The sequence below is a fragment of the Abramis brama genome (assembly GCF_963993115.1).
Source record: "Abramis brama genome assembly, chromosome: 5".
Taxonomy (NCBI): Eukaryota; Metazoa; Chordata; class Actinopteri; order Cypriniformes; family Leuciscidae; genus Abramis; species Abramis brama.
Window position 1 is genome coordinate 50,653,720 of NC_139967.1, and position 15,000 is coordinate 50,668,719.

Sequence of the window (15,000 nt, forward strand, 5' to 3'; positions counted from 1 at the left end):
AGAGAGAGAGAGAGAGAAAGAGCGAGAGAGAGAGAGAGCGAGAGAGAGAGCGCGCCCGCGCGAGAGAGAGAGAGAGAGAGAAAGAGCGAGAGAGAGAGAGAGAGAGCGCGAGAGAGAGAGAGCGCGCGCGCGAGAGAGAGAGAGAGAGAGAGAGAGAGAGTAGGCCTATTCTCAATTTCCCTCTAAAAAGAAAATTCATTTGCGCTTGCTAATGTAATGTCATCGTTGTGTTTACTGAGCGTGGATGATGTATAGGGGATGTTGCATTGAGTGAGACTGTTTAATGATGCATAGAATTAAGTCTGCAGCTTTCAGCTGAGCTCCTCCTGCTCTCTCTCTCTCTCTCTCTCTCTCTCTCTCTCTCACACACACACACACACACGCGCTCCCCTCGTGTCTCGGACCGTTGGCCACACGCCACTGCGCGCTCCCGTGCTTCACTCCATCAATCACTTGAGAGAGAGAGAGAGTGTGTGTGTGTGTGTGTGGTGGTGGTGGTGGTGGTGGTGTGTGTGTGTGTGTGTGTGTGGGGGGGGGGGGGGTAAAAGAGATATTGTTAAAAAAAGCTCCACAACACACACCGAGGACAGAGACTCAAACACACACAGAAATCTCAGCGGCCGGATTATCTTTATTAAGAGTCTCAGGGAAAACACTGAGAAACGAGATTCATGTGATTGTGATTATGGCTGTTATTATGATGATCACGATTATGATCCCGTTTATGGTTATGATGATGATGATGATGATGTCATATCCTCTGTTTGCAGTGAAAACTGTTCATTGTTGCAGGACAAACGGTCATAAACCCGAACACACACACACACACAGTGCAGCCAGAAGAAGACCTCGTTCCTGCAGGGGAAACACTACTAAAGCTCAAAACAGTAACATCTCAGTTAATATTGTTACTTAAATATTAATTATCACTTGATTTATGCCAACAAAATACATTTTTAAGTATTAAATCAGGTAGAAATATCTCGGTTACACTTTATTTTAAGGTGTCATTGTTACAATGTAATTATATATTTAAGTACTGAGTAATAATAATTAACTACATGTAATAATAGGATTAGGGTTTGGTTGAGGGTTAGTTGCATGTAACATATGTAACAAGGACACTGTAAAATAAAGTGTTACTAATATCTCTAGGGTAACAGTTACAGGTCTGAACTGAGACTCACACTCTTTATTTCTGGTCTATATCAAGGGCTTATCATGAGTTATCAATCTTATCAAGTTACCATGAGTCAGTATATGATTAATGATTAATGTAATGATTTACATGATTAGAAGAACAAGCTCCTCCTGAACTGTATCTCTGCTGGACACCTGCTCTTTCACCAGGAGCATTCACACGCGTTTCAGTGTCAATCACAGATTTCACCTGCTAATGCAAATGAGTTATGAAGTTGTTGTTCAATATGTCAGTTATTGAACTAGCAAAACAACTGTTGATTATTTGCAGTGTTTATAGTAACTGTGACGTCGCTCCACTCCTCCATCCATCACTCCTGCTGGGGAATTACTGTTGCTTTGATGTGTTGAAAACAAATCCATTTCACTCGCCATCAATTCATCATCTGGGACGGAAAGTCAGTGTAACCCTCCCTGTACCTGAGACACACACACACACACACACACACACACACACAGGTGTGATGTGGACTCAGCAATGCTCTTATATAAAGAAGACTACAGAAAGAGAGAGAAAAAGGAGAGAGAACTGCTCTCTCTCTCTCTCTCTCTCTCTCTCTCTCTCTCTCTCTCTCTCCAAATGTCTGTGATAATTTATCACTTCTTCTAGCTCAACTGACAAACTATTTGCAGGAAAATGAGTTTTTCCGCTACGGATTTGTCCTCTGGGAATGAAAAGGGAAGCAGTTGTGTTTTTATCCTCTTTCTCACACACACACACACACACACACACACACACACGTTCAGATACTGTGAGTATGTATGTGGGGTTTAAGATAAATGAGGTAAATTAATAGAGTCACTGAAGGAAAAGATTCAGCCTTCACTCTGACACACTCGATACTGAAGAGACGCTCTCTGTGTCTATATGCACACACACACACACACACACACACACACACACACGTACACACACACACACACACACACTACACACACACACGCACACACACACACACACGCACACACACGTACACACACACACACACACTCACACATGTACACACACACACACATGTACACACACACACACACATGTACACACACACACACACACACACACACACACATGTACACACACACACACACACACACACACGCACACACACACACACACACACACACTCACACACACACGTACACACACACACACACGCACACACACGCACACATGTACACACACACACACACACACACACATGTACACACACACATGTACACACACGCACACACATACACACGTACACACGCACACACATACACACACACACACACTCACACATGTACACACACACACACACACACACACTCAAGTCAAGTCACCTTTATTTATATAGCGCTTTTTACAATACAGATTATATCTGATCATATCTATGTATCTAGAAGAAAGTCATTGTCTAGGTTAAGTAAGTTTTTGATTGATTCATTTCCGTTGTAAAAATCATTAGTTATTACATAACTTTGAGGCAATTTATACAACACTGTTTTCAACTGAAAATGGAAAACTTTTAATGTGTTCTGACCGATTTTTTACACGACAACAGCATTTTGGTGGCCTGAGAAACGCAAACTTTGAAATAGGTTTCAAAGTGCATGATTTTGAAAACAAGTTTTGAAATCGATACTGTATCATCTCTGTGTAAACTTCAAAAACATGAATCTGAGAAAACGGTGATGGCATGAACATGTGTATTACGTGTTTAGTCTCTAGGCATGTGCGTGTTTGAATGTGCATGTGCGCAGGGGCGTAGTCTTTCATTACAAAGTGACATCGCCAATTACTTGTCTGGCAGCATAATACAGAGGAAAACAACCTTTTATCTAGAACTTTTTTTTTTCGTGCCGATGAGGCCTTCACAGAGGAGAGTCTAGTTGACACAATCTCTGCTGACACTTCAGCGCAGGTCCTCCATCTGATCTGGATACGGCCCGGATCCGGCTGACTACATCATGCGTTGTGGTCGTGTCTAGGCGCAGGTCCACCATCTGATCTGGATACGGCCCGGATCCGGCTGACTACATCATGCGTTGTGGTCGTGTCTAGGCGCAGGTCCACCATCTGATCTGGATACGGCCCAGATCCGGCTGACTGCATCATGCGTTGTGGTCGTGTCTAGGCGCAGGTCCTCCATCTGATCTGGATCCGGCCCGGATCCGGCTGACTTCATCATGCCTTGTGGTCGTGTCTAGGCGCAGGTCCACCATCTGATCTGGATCCGGCCCGGATCCGGCTGACTACATCATGCGTTGTGGTCGTGTCTAGGCGCAGGTCCACCATCTGATCTGGATACGGCCCGGATTCGGCTGACTACATCATGCGTTGTGGTCGTGTCTAGGCGCAGGTCCTCCATCTGATCTGGATCCGGCCCGGATCCGGCTGACTTCATCATGCCTTGTGGTCGTGTCTAGGCGCAGGTCCACCATCTGATCTGGATACGGCCCGGATCCGGCTGACTACATCATGCGTTGTGGTCGTGTCTAGGCGCAGGTCCACCATCTGATCTGGATACGGCCCGGATCCGGCTGACTACATCATGCGTTGTGGTCGTGTCTAGGCGCAGGTCCACCATCTGATCTGGATACGGCCCGGATCCGGCTGACTTCATCATGCCTTGTGGTCGTGTCTAGGCGCAGGTCCACCATCTGATCTGGATCCGGCCCGGATCCGGCTGACTACATCATGCGTTGTGGTCGTGTCTAGGCGCAGGTCCACCATCTGATCTGGATCCGGCCCGGATCCGGCTGACTACATCATGCGTTGTGGTCGTGTCTAGGCGCAGGTCCTCCATCTGATCTGGATCCGGCCCGGATCCGGCTGACTTCATCATGCATTGTGGTCGTGTCTAGGCGCAGGTCCACCATCTGATCTGGATACGGCCCGGATCCGGCTGACTACATCATGCGTTGTGGTCGTGTCTAGGCGCAGGTCCACCATCTGATCTGGATACGGCCCGGATCCGGCTGACTACATCATGCGTTGTGGTCGTGTCTAGGCGCAGGTCCACCATCTGATCTGGATACGGCCCGGATCCGGCTGACTACATCATGCGTTGTGGTCGTGTCTAGGCGCAGGTCCACCATCTGATCTGGATCCGGCCCGGATCCGGCTGACTACATCATGCGTTGTGGTCGTGTCTAGGCGCAGGTCCACCATCTGATCTGGATACGGCCCGGATCCGGCTGACTACATCATGCGTTGTGGTCGTGTCTAGGCGCAGGTCCACCATCTGATCTGGATACGGTCCTGATCTGGATGACTACATCATGCGTTGTGGTCGTGTCTAGGCGCAGGTCCTCCCATCTGATCTGATCTGGATACGGCTTGGATCTGGATGACTACATCATGCGTTGTGGTCGTGTCTAGGCGCAGGTCCTCCATCTGATCTGGATACGGTCCGGATCCAGCTGACTACATCATGCGTTGTGGTCGTGTCTAGGCGCAGGTCCTCCATCTGATCTGGATACGGTCCGGATCCAGCTGACTACATCATGCGTTGTGGTCGTGTCTAGGCGCAGGTCCTCCATCTGATCTGGATACGGTCCGGATCCAGCTGACTACATCATGCGTTGTGGTCGTGTCTAGGCGCAGGTCCTCCATCTGATCTGGATATGGCCCGGATCCGGCTGACTACATCATGCGTTGTGGTCGTGTCTAGGCGCAGGTCCTCCATCTGATCTGGATATGGCCCGGATCCGGCTGACTACATCATGCGTTGTGGTCGTGTCTAGGCGCAGGTCCTCCCATCTGATCTGATCTGGATACGGCTTGGATCTGGATGACTACATCATGCGTTGTGGTCGTGTCTAGGCGCAGGTCCTCCATCTGATCTGGATACGGTCCGGATCCAGCTGACTACATCATGCGTTGTGGTCGTGTCTAGGCGCAGGTCCTCCATCTGATCTGGATACGGCCCGGATCCGGCTGACTACATCATGCGTTGTGGTCGTGTCTAGGCGCAGGTCCTCCATCTGATCTGGATACGGCCCGGATCCTGCTGACTACATCATGCGTTGTGGTCATGTCTAGGAGCAGGTCCTCCCATCTGATCTGATCTGGACATGGCCCGGATCCAGCTGACTACATCATGCGATGTGGTCGTGTCTAGGCGCAGGTCCTCCAACTGATCTGGATACGGCCCGGATCCGGCTGACTACATCATGCGATGTGGTCGTGTCTAGGCGCAGGTCCTCCATCTGATCTGGATACGGTCCCGATCCGGCTGACTACATTGTGAGTTGTGGGCGTGTCTAGGCGCAGGTCCACCATCTGATCTGGATACGGTCCCGATCCGGCTGACTACATTGTGAGTTGTGGTCGTGTCTAGGCGCAGGTCCACCATCTGATCTGGATACGGCCGGATCCGGCTGATTACAGTAAACCTCGGAATAAACAGAAAGACTAACATTAGCGTAGATGCCATTCTTCTCATAATGTAGCGAGTACATCAGGTGTTATAGGAAGTGTTCCTGTTTCCGGCTGACCTAATTTATGCAGCCTAACAATTATTTTACATGATTTGAATTATAGAAATTGATAATTGTCTATATGTATGCCAGGTTAAAGAGATGTGTTTTTAGTCTAGACTTACAGAGTGTGTCTGCTTCTCGAACAATGCTAGGAAGACTGTTCCAGAGTTTCCAGGTATTATCTACTGGCCAGAATTTTGAGATCGCAATAAACCTGAAGGATTATAATGCGTTAAGAGCTCGCTCAAGTACTGCGGAGCTAAACCATTTAGTGCTTTGTAAGTAATCAGCAATATTTAAAAATGTATACAATGTTTAATAGGGAGCCAATGCTGTGTTGAAAGAACCAGACTAAAATGATCATACTTCCTGGTTCTAGTAAGAACTCGAGCTGCTGCAGGTTCCTAACAGACGACGAAGACTTGACAGAGCAGCCATTAAGTGTTAGTCAGTATTCTAGATTATTACGTGTGGAGGTTTTTGGTCCACTCATTAGAAACTTTGAAACTTTTTCAGAATTTGTCACGGGGACACAGGTAGATCCAAATGCAGTATGGCAGTAGGTGTTTATTAAAATCAAATCAAATCAAATCAAGTATATTTGTATAGCGCTTTTCACAATACAGATTGTATCAAAGCAGCTTCACAGTATTAAATTAAAATAAAATAATACAACAAGGTTTGTTTCTAGTGGAATTTATTGATTGATAGAATAAAATTAAATATCCCCAAAATATCCCCAACTGAGCAAGCCAAAGGCAACAGTGGCAAGGAACCGAAAAAAACTCCATCAAGTGGCCTAATGGTGTCCTAAAACTCCATCAGGTGACCTAATGGAGAAAAAAAAAAACCTTGGGAGAACCCAGGCTCAGTTGGGGCCAGTTCTCCTCTGGCATTTATGAACTAGAGGCCGGATTGTAGTTTGAACTGTAAGATTAACAATATTTTATGAATGCCTGGCCGAAAAGATGCGTGGGAGAGCGAGTCCGAGCAACGAACAGTATCAGGAAGACTATTCCAGAGTTTCGGAGCCAAATGTGAAAATGCTCTCCCTCCTTTGGTTGATCTGGATATCCTAGGTATGACCAAAAGCCTCGAATTTATTGATCTTAAAGAACGCGATGGATTATAGGGCGATAGAAGATCCGTTAAATAGACTGGAGCTAAGCCGTTTAGGGCTTTATAAGTCAGTAGCAATACCTTATAATTAATACGGAACTTTATAGGTAACCAATGCAGTGATGATAAAATCGGTGTTATATGATCATATTTTCTTGATCTAGTAAGAACTCTAGCGGCTGCATTTTGGACTAACTGTAGCTTGTTTATTGAGGATGCAGGACAACCAGCTAATAAAGCATTACAGTAATCTAGTCTCGAGGTCATGAATGCATGAACTAACTTTTCTGCATCAGAAACTGATAGCATATTACGTAGCTTAGCAATGTTTCTAAGGTGGAAAAAGGCTGTTTTTGTAACATACGAAATATGATTTTCAAAAGACAGGTTACAATCGAGTATAACACCCAGGTCTTTTACTGTAGAGGATAAAATAACAGGACATCCTACGATGTCAAAGTTGTATTGTGAGAGGTTCTGTGGGCGGTTTTTTGAACCGATGATTAGTACCGCGGTTTTTTGAACCGATGATTAGTACCTCTGTCTTGTCCGGATTTAATAAAAGAAAATTATGCGTCATCCAATCTTTTATATCTTTAACACACTCTGTCAATTTGGATAATTTAGCGTTTTCATCCGGCCGTGATGAAATATATATTTGAGTGTCATCAGCATAACAATGGAAACTAATTCCATGTTTCCTTATAATATTTCCAAGTGGCGTCATATATATTGAGAATAATAGAGGGCCTAACACAGATCCCTGCGGCACTCCATAGTTTACTGGAGTTATGATCGATTTTTCTCCATTCAAATAGACAAAATGGTAGCGGTCAGATAAGTATGATCTGAACCAACTTAATGCTTGTCCTTGAACACCAGTATAATTTTGTAGTCGATCTAAGAGTATTGTGTGATCTATAGTATCGAACGCAGCACTTAAATCAAGTAAAACTAATATTGAGATACAGCCTTGGTCAGAAGCTAAAAGTAAATCATTTGTGATTTTAACTAGCGCGGTTTCAGTGCTATGATGCGGCCTGAATCCAGACTGAAACTTTTCATAGATATCATTTTCTTGCAAGAAAGAGCTCAGTTGAGCGGACACAACTTTTTCTAGTATTTTAGACATAAATGGAAGATTTGAAATGGGTCTATAATTTGCTAGATTATTATGATCTAATTGTGGTTTCTTAATGAGAGGTTTTATAACTGCCAGTTTAAATGTTCTTGGAACATGACCTAAAGATAAAGATGAGTTAATAATATTGAGGAGAGGCTCTTCCACTACAGGTAACACTTCTTTCAGTAGTTTAGTTGGTATAGGATCTAATAAACATGTTGTTGTTTTAGATGAAGTGATAAGTTTATTTAACTCTTTTTGTTCTATAGTTGTAAAGCACTGTAATTGTTCTTGCTGGGTGATAATTGAGGCTGAATTATAAGGTGCGATTGAGGATTGAACGTTAACAATTGTGGTTCTGATGTTTTCTATTTTCTCAGTGAAGAAGTTAATAAAATCATTACTACTAAACTGTAACGGGATATTTTGTTCGGGTGACTGTTTATTTGTTAGTCTAGCCACGGTGTTAAATAAAAACCTTGGATTGTTTTGGTTGTTTTCTATTAGTTTGCGGAGGTGCTCAGCCCTGGCCGCTTTTAGGGCCTTTTTATAACGTGACATACTGTCTTTCCACGCGATTCTAAAGACATTTAAATTAGTTTGTTTCCATTTACGCTCTAAATTACGGGTTTCTCTCTTTAGAACATGCGTAGTATTATTTTACCATGGTGCTTTAATTTTCTCTCTGACCTTTTTTAATTTAATGGGTGCAACAACATCCAATGTTCTAGAGAGAATGGTGCTCATAGTGCTAGTTAGTTCTTCTAGTTCATCTGTTTGTTTGGGTTCAGGCAGCAGCTGAGACAGATCAGATAAGCAATTTGAGAAATTATCTATGGTGGATGGAAGGATTGTTCTGCCTGGTCGATAACGCGGCGCCGCATGACATATTACAGCAGTACGTAATATGCAAGTTACCAAGTAATGGTCAGTGACATCATCACTTTGTGGAATGATATCTATATCGGTTGGATCGGTTCCATATGATATAATTAAATCGAGTGTATGATTAAGACGATGAGTTGGTCTGGTGACGTTTTGCTTGACCCCAAAGGAATTTAATAAATCTATAAACGCAGCCCCTAACGCATCATTTGGATTATCTACGTGTATGTTAAAATCTCCAACAATTAATGCTTTATCTACATTGACCAATAGATCTGAGAGAAAATCTGCAAACTCTTTTAGGAAATCAGCGTAAGGCCCAGGCGGTCTATATACGGTAGCCAAGATGTTTCTAACATCTAAGAGCGTAACATTTAGTACAAGTACTTCAAACGAAATAAACTTATAACCCGTTTTCTGAGTAACATTGAGAATATCTCTATAGATTGTTGCAACACCGCCGCCACGACCAATCAGACGGGGTTCATGCTTATAGGAGTATCCAGATGGAGTAGACTCATTTAGACCGAAATAATCATTTGGTTTAAGCCAGGTTTCAGTAAGGCAAAGTACATCGAAGCTATTATCTGTGACTATTTCATTTACAATAACTGCCTTAGGTGTGAGTGATCTAATGTTTAGAAGACCTAGCTTTAAAAATTGTTTTTCTGTATTTTCTGTTTTAATAACAATTAGATTTTTCCTAGATCCTGCAGTAGAATTATTATTTGATATCACTAAACGAGGAATAGACACAGTTTCTATGCAATGTTCTACACTAGTATTTATATCATTTAAATTGGTGCAGGAGAGACTATGATTTGGACTTTTGGTTACTAGTCATTTAATAGTATTTAACATTTTGGAGATGTTATCCGACAGAAGATCCACTCCGAATCTGCTTGGGTGTAAGCCATCGGCACGGAAAAGCCTAGGACGCTCCCAAAACAGATTCCAATTATTTACAAAGAGCAGTTTCTGCTCATTGCACCATGACATTAACCATTCATTTAGCGCGAATAGTCTACTAAACTTTTCATGTCCTAGTCGGTACGTGGGAAGCGGTCCTGACACTATGATCGTTGTTTCAGGCGATGTGCTGCGTACCGTATCGATCAGATTCCTGAAGTCTTTCTTCAGAACCTCTGTCTGGTGCAGCCTGATGTCGTTCACTCCCGCGTGCAGGACCACAGTTCCGACGCGCTCGTCATCGTTCAGAATCTCGGGAACGCGAGCAGCAATTTCAGAAACACGAGCACCAGGAAAGCAGTGACTGTGCACCTTACTTTTACCTAATGTAGCGTGTACGTGCCGAATGATGGAATCGCCGATGATCACAGCATCGCGTTCGGTTTCGCGAACCGGGGAGAAGCGGTTTTGTGTGGATAACTCGAAAACCGGGAGGTGCGGAGAGAGTCTTGGTCTAGACCTGACTCGCGTCTTCCGCTGCGGAACCATCCAGGCTTCGTGGTGGCGTGTTGGAGCCGGAGTGAACGAGACCATGGCTGATCGCGACCGTGGCGCTCGGGACCGATGCTGAGTAACGCACGGAGTAGACGAGGTCGGAGTCAGCGGGTTAGTAACGTTAATCACTGATTTGTGTGAATCGGCGCGTGATGTTTCAAGAGCTAACCGCCGGTCTATCAGCTCAGCCTGTCTCACTAAAAGGTCGTGGATCTGTTTCTCAACAGCTTCCAGCTCAGACTGCAACGCGTGCAGCTCAAATGTATCTTCACCTGCACCAAGAGGTAGACTACTTACATCTGATATATTCGCCATGTTTGTTTGTAAGTGAGTGTGGAGAAGACGCGTTCAGCCGTGATCCACGGACGTAACCTATAAGAGTATCCAGCGTTGGATCACTAATAGGCTTGAGACGCGTCTGCTCAACAGTCCGCGTTGTAACTATGAGGTTTGAGCAGTAGTGCTTCTCAGTGAGGAAAATTAGAAAATGTTCGTTGTAAGTGAGTTTAAAGGGAAAAATCAAGAATTATAAATCAATCGATAGAGCTCCAAAGACAACAACGCGTTCAGACGCGACGCATGCGCATTCCTGTAATCCATCTCGTAGTCATCCAGGCAAGGTTCAAAGTCCATGTTAGCAATCCAAATACAAATAAACAAAACAAGAAACAGGCAAGGAACACAGAACTCTGAAGTGTGGTGACCATATACATTGACTCCGTGACAAGGACTAAAACAGACAGGGTATTTATACACAAAAACTAAACAATGTAATTAGAAACAGCTGTGTGCAATGATGAGTGATGAGAACAGACAAAGGATCGTGGGAAATGCAGTTCCAGAGTGAATGGTGACAGTATGGGGAAGAGACCTCTAGTGGACACCCGGGGAAACACAAACCAGACACTATGACAGAATTAAGTAGTAGGAAATTGCTAGTCTTCTAAATTTTTATTTCAGCAATACATTCCGTTAATTTTGTGAATTGGACATTTTCGTCTGGGCGCGAATGTTAGACAATATGTTATGTTAGACAATAATCATATTAGATCTAGAGTATGCTTACGACAATGAGTAGGTCCTGACACGTGTTGTCTAACTCCAGTAGAGTTTAGAATGTCTCTAAATGCCAATCCCAATGTGTCTTTTTCGTTATCTACATGTATATTAAAATCACCAACAATTAGGACTTTATCTGCAGCCAGTACTAACTCTGATAGATAGTCTAGATAGTGTTACATTAAGCACCAACACTTCAAAAGAATTATATTCGAAACTAAACGTTTCAGTAATACTGAAGATATTACAATAAATAACAGCAACACCTCCCCCTTTTCCTTTCAGACGAGGTTCATGTTTATAACAGTAATCTTGGGGGGTGGACTCATTTAAAGTAATGTAATTGCCTGGTTTTAGCCAGGTTTCTGTCAGACACAGCACATCCGGGTTATAATCTGTAATCATATCATTAACAATAAGTGCTTATGAAGTAATGAAACAAATATTCAGTAACCCAAGCTTTATCATTTGCTCATTTGTATTATATCTGTTTTTTATTTGTTGAACATCGATTACATTTTTACTCTTAAATGGGATTGGGAGTTTTTTGTATGTCCTAATTCAGGAAACAGACACAGTCTCTATATGATGATATCCAGGTGAAAGAGGCTCTATGTGATGGGATTTATCTGACCTCAGTGACGTGAGACAGCTAGCAGGCGGTCAGTTTAGCCAGTCTGTCTGCTTCCTGACCTGAGCCCCAATGTATGTGCCATATTACTAGAGAGACAAACATAAATTACTTAATTGGGGAACTTGAGAGATGAAACCATGCTGGTGGCCTGGGACTGTGGTGGAGTAGTGAGTTTGATGTGTAATTAAACTTTAGGTTCTCTGGGGTGCGGACTGGATTAATTCCATTCCTAGAGCTTCCGAACAAATGGGTTTTTGGGGTTTGGACTGATGGGGCAGTGAACCCGAGGTTACCCTGTGAGTCAGTCCTAGAGCTCCTCCTGTACGATTTTAGAGAAAAATTGGGTCCATCGGAGACGTCCAATAGATTTCTTAGGCACCGAAAGAACACCACAGACACAGTGTAATCACCATGGGAAAATCTCAGAGTAAAACTGGGAGTTGTGAAAAATATGATACACTGGTGTTTTGCCAGATGAGAAGTTTATCTATGTATCATCTTTTTACTCTTTTAATTCATTTTATAACTGGACCATATATCTCTTTTAATTTCTATTATAACTGTTTTAATTTTCCTTGCTTTTATTTGTGATTATTTTAATTCCTTTCTGTAAAGCACTTTGAATTGCCATAGTGTATGAAATGTGCTATATAAATAAACTTGCCTTGCCTAGAGAGAAGAGCGGCACCATCCCAGGAGGGATGAATACCATCTCTTTTCAACAGGTCAGGCCTGCCCCAAAATTTGAATGATCTCCGACTGGCAAAATCAGTTGGTGTTGGGGAGAACCTGTTTAATGTTGTTATGGAACAGAAGAGCGGTGTTTTGTCCTGCGACTACAGCGTCTCACGGTCACCCAGTTGCCCTGCTGCACGGGCTCTACAGCCGGAACAGAACAATGTACAGAGTTCACTAAGCTAGTCGCATCCAAAGTAGTTTCTAAAGCCCTTGCACTCTTACTATCCTCAATTAAAGTTTGGATGTGTGTCTCTAGTTCTGAAATCTTCTCCGTCAACCTGAATATCTCCCTGCATTTATCACATGTAAAGCCCTTAGTGCTGACAGAGAATGCTAAATGCTATACTATACATGTGACACGAAGTGAAAGTGACAATAACAGTAGAAGACATGACTCCTACTTACCACAGTTGTTTGATAGACTTGTAAAAGGCACGAGCGTGAGAGAGAAAAAAGACAGTAAGCACGGATGACTGGTTAAAAGGCTAGCGAAATGCTAGCGTGTTGTGCTAGTGATAGCGATTTAGATTAAAGTTTGCGACACACACACACACACACACACACACACTTGCTTGCTTGTGGTTGTCCATCGAAGCCGATGATGACGTCCACTTCTGTCTTTTAATGGTGAGTTTTCTGATGGCTAAATAGTCCTATCCTGGATCCATAGGTTCTATTGCAGGTTGGGCATATATACATGGTATTGGTGTTACTGGTATTTATGGCAGTGTTTCTCCTGAGCCTTCTTTGTTGTCTCCTGACTGTCCTTTCCTCCTCCAGTGCTTGGGTCCCATCTAGACGTAGCTGCCGCCAGATGTTGCGGTCAGCAGCCATGTTCTCCAGGTCCCCAGGTTTTATTTTGCACTTCTTAAGCACTGTCTTCAATTGGTCTTTAAAGCGTTTCTTCTGGCCTCCAGCAGAGCGCTGGCCTTGTTGTAGCTGGCCATTTAACACTCTGTGGGGCACTCCTTATGACATGCCCCAACCAACACAGTTGGTGCTGGGTGATTGTGGCCTCAATACTCTTGCAACTTGTTCTCCTGAGGATCTCAGTGTGGGGCACTCTGTCATGCCAAGTGATTCCCAGGATGCGCTGAAGACAGCAGATGTGGAAGTGTTCCAGGGACTTGATGTGGTGGCTGTAAGTAACCCAGGCTTCACAGCTGTAGAGGAGGGTGGTGATGCAGACCACTTGGTAGAAGCAGATTTTTGTGTTGAGATGAAGGTTCTTAATCTGAAAAACTCACCGCCAGAGTCTTCCAAAGGCAGCTGATGCTTGTTTGATTCTGTTCTGGACCTCATTGTCAATGCTATTGTCTTCAGAGATAATGCTCCCCAGGTATTTAAATGATGGAACAACTGACAGTTTTTCATCTGCAACACAGAAGATGGGTGGTGCGGGTGGGATGTTTGCACTCCACTGGCAGATTACCACTGTTTTGGCAGTGTTGATGGTCAGCCCCATCCTGCTATATGCCCTCACTGCTGCATCTAAAACAGACTGGAGGTCTTGTGAAGAGTGAGATACAAGAGCGCAGTCATCGGCATACTGCAGCTCAAGTATCCTCACTTTGCGCAGTTTGGAGGTTGCCTGCAGTCTCCTGTTATTAAAGAGTTTACCATCCAGCCTGTACGCTACTGTCAGCCCACTGTTGTCTTCAATCTCCTTGTGAAGAAGCTGGGTGACACATATGAGGAAGATGTTAAAAAGCACTGGTGCCAGTACACACCCCTGCCTTACCCCTGTGCGCACAGGGAAATGGCTTGACTGTTGACCTCCTTTTGTCACCCTAGCAGTCATTCCATCATGAAACTGATGGAGGATGTTGACAAACTTAGTGGAGCATCCGAACCGGAGGAGGACTTCCCACAAGAGATCTCTCTGCACAGTGTCGAAGGCTTTGGAGAGGTCGACAAAAGCCATAAACAGGTATTTATGTTGCTCCCTGAACTTTCCCTGGAGTTGCCGGGTTGTGAAGACCATGTCGACTGTGCTCCTGTTCTTTCTAAACCCGAACTGTGACTCGGGTAGCATAGACTCTTTGATGTCATTGGTCAGTCTTTGTGGCATCACCTTGGCCAGGACCTTGTCACAAATGGCCCTATCCCCTTTGCTTTTATATATGATGACAATACTAGCATCCCTCCAATGCTGTGGGATGAATTCATCAGCCCAAACCTTGGTGATGTAATGGTGTAGTGTTCTTGTGCAGAGATACCCTCCCTGTTTAGCAGTTCTGCAGGAATATTGTCAGAGCCAGGAGACATGTTGTTTTTCAGGGAGCGGACAGCTGACAGAACCTCCAGGAAA